Below are 3,336 nucleotides of genomic sequence, written 5' to 3'. Positions count from 1 at the left end.
GGTTATTTTTTTTTTATTTATATCCCAAATTTTTTTTTCATTATAATAAGGACAAAAAAAAAAATGCTAATACAATAATTTAGACGTGAATAAAATTATTTATTCTGATATCGAGTAAGTATTTTTCATACAGAATTTTATTATTTAATTTTAAAAATTATTTAAACCAATTTAAAACATTTGTACCGTCGATTTTTTTTAATATCTTAACCTGCTTTTGTCATGAAACTTATTCGTAGTACATAAAATAGATAGTTCTATTTAAATTTTTCTTCATGAATATTTGTATTCAGCTTCGCTCAAATTTTTCTAATTTATTAAATATCAAGAATTATTGAAGAAATGATGGATTGAAAATGAGAATGATTGAGGAAAAATATTCTTAGAACCTCCTTAAAAAAATTGTAAAAAAAAAAAAAACTATATAAGAATTAAAAAATTAAATCTGTCACAACACAAATAATGAAGAATGAAGGGTGCAGTACTTTGTAACGAAGCATATAAGTATAAGGTTATAGGTTACCAACGTTTGTGCAAGGAGTTGGCGATTTTGTCAGAATCATGCTCTACAATAGATTTTTACCCAATTAAGGGTACCCAGTTTATGAAGATTAGTGGAACCGGGAAGTATCCCTAACCCATAGAGCTGACTTATGGCTACACTGATAAAGAAAATATTTATCTGCTATAGCTGGATTCGAACCCGAGTCTTTGGAGTTTGTAGCACAGTGCTTTCTTAATGAGCTGGCCTCTAGCATAATAATAAAGAATAAAATAGTATTATCTTTGGCAAATAATGCCGTTTTATACATATACATCTATATTTTAGTGACGTTTCGGCCTTCACCCCAGCCATATTATAAAATTCTTTGATATTATAAATAAAACTTGATGAAAGTATTAGTTGAAATTTGAGACTTTTTGGGGCTTTTCATCAGCAATATATTATTTAACATTATACTTAAAATCCATTTATTAAAAACATACACTACTTTTAAAAAAATATTTTAGTTGACTTTTTCCTAATTTTGGATAAATTTTATTTTTTATATTATATTTGTCAAAGCTAATTTGGAAACAAATTTTAACAACTTTTTTAAACTACAGAGATGTCTGTTGATCGTAATTTTTTTTCTATAGCTTGTCTACTACCACACACAGTTTATGAAGTTACTCTTTACTACTGTCGCGATTTGGGTGCACTCTATCATGAATTTTATTCCATTATTTTCATTATTGAGATTACAGTTTATTATTTGATTAATTTATTTAACAGTTTGGCATATGATGTATTTAAAGATTTTGTTTTAGTTGTTTTTACTCTTTACCAAGGTTGAATTTTCACTAAATTATGATGATACATATTGTTTCTTATTTTTGTTTCAATTTCTTTCATCTGTTTATTTATATTTTAAAAGTTGATAGATTAATTTGTATTACCACACATACATTAAAATGTGATCGTTTTTCAGATAGCAAACATAAAATTAAAAAAAAAAATAATAACGATTTTTCACTTTTATAATCGAAAGTAATACATTTTTATTTCTTTAAATTAATAAAAAAAATGTAATGATAATATAATAAAACATAGTTGTGGACTAATATAATACGAATCTAACAGAAACAAGAAAGGCCATTCCCATTATTTTTTGAGGTCATCAAAATTCATTACTTCATTTAGTTTATTAACATTTTAAATAAATTCTATCAATAATAGGGGTATTCATGATCTTTAATTTAACATGTTAAATAGAAAAACTTATGTTAAATAGAGAAATATTTCCTTCTTTTACCATGTTAAAACGATATAATCTATAACAAGGTTGAGCGCATGTTAATTGGAGAATGACGTCAAACAACTGACCAGCTGAGCTCGTCACCATTTGATTTGTTGTGATAGGTTACTTGCTCGTAGTTTGTGTTTTGATTGTATTAGTATTGTTTCGGATGTTTTTATAACTAATAAAGCAATGGATGACAATAATAATAATGTGATGACAATTGTCAATTAGCTCATCTTGATTCTCTTCCCCGGAAGTTAGAAGACACTCAGTTGCCAAACTGTCACACAACTTCTATTTTTCACTTACTATAGGCATGTTGTAATAAATTACTTTAATCAAAACTTATAAGTAAATAATAACATGAGGTTTTGAAAGGAAAGGTTGTAAAACAAGTTGCTCAGAAAATCCGCTATGAGCTTTTATGCATTCAACATTTAACATGATTTTAAATGGATTTTAAAGATTTAACACAATATCGTGAAGACCCCTAATATTTGACACTAGTACCCTTTATTAAATATTCATTTGCAAAATCAGTGAAACATTGTTTCATCTTTTTTACTGAATACAATCATAACAGCCACAATAAATTATTTTATTGCTCTTAAATATTTATAGCCTTTCATTGAGATGCCTAAACACGATTAAATATCAAATTTTCTATTTAAGAATAATTTAATTAATACATAATATTTTTATGAATGTATTGAGTATTTATAAAATTTGAATTTAATTGCTCTAGCTATATGTTTATATATATTTTTTTTATTTTTTTCGAAATATCGCAAGAGTTTTGAAGGCATTAAAGTCACTGGGTCGAACGAGAATGCCCTGGCCTTGTTCAGATATTTTGAAACACCTCGCCCCTGTTTTCCTCTTTCTAATCAAAATCCTGTTTCATCCACTTTTTATAGTTATGATCTTGTTATTAAAACAGAAAAATGGATAATAATTTAAGTTATTACCAAATTTTCTTATTGAACGTATTCTCGGTATGATGTGTGGTATTTTTGTTGAATGATCAAATCTAAATATCGTCAGAATCGATATATGATGAACCATCGATAGCATAATGTGTGGTACGACGGTTGTAACAAGAAATTGTTTTTGGGTGGAAAAATAAAAATTAATTTTTGTATATTTCTATTATCTTGTTCAAGTCTGGGAGTTTTATGATTTACTAGCTGATCTGGCAATGCTTAGAAATTGCTATATTTGAGAATGTATGGCGCATTTTGGATTTAATGAGCGCAATTGATAGTTTGATATAAATTATTATATTTATATATGATCATTACACTTTCTAGAGACTAAAATCCAATTTTAGTCTCAAAACAATTTTTATTTCTTTATAAGACTGACGTTTCGGCCTATTCGGGCATCCTCAAGGACAATATTAATACAATTTTATAACAGCATCATTTAAAAAAAAAAACACGCCGCTCATAGCTCTGTGGTTAAGACACCGTCTTACCAATGTGATGTCTATTGGCGGTGTCGGTCAGAATCCGGCCTTGGACGTTGACTTTTTTCATTGAGTAGCGGTCCC

This window comes from Halyomorpha halys, unplaced genomic scaffold, assembly GCF_000696795.3.
Source record: "Halyomorpha halys isolate HHAL.00 unplaced genomic scaffold, Hhal_1.1 Scaffold255.1, whole genome shotgun sequence".
Taxonomy (NCBI): domain Eukaryota; kingdom Metazoa; phylum Arthropoda; class Insecta; order Hemiptera; family Pentatomidae; genus Halyomorpha; species Halyomorpha halys.
This window is presented reverse-complemented; position numbering follows the sequence as displayed.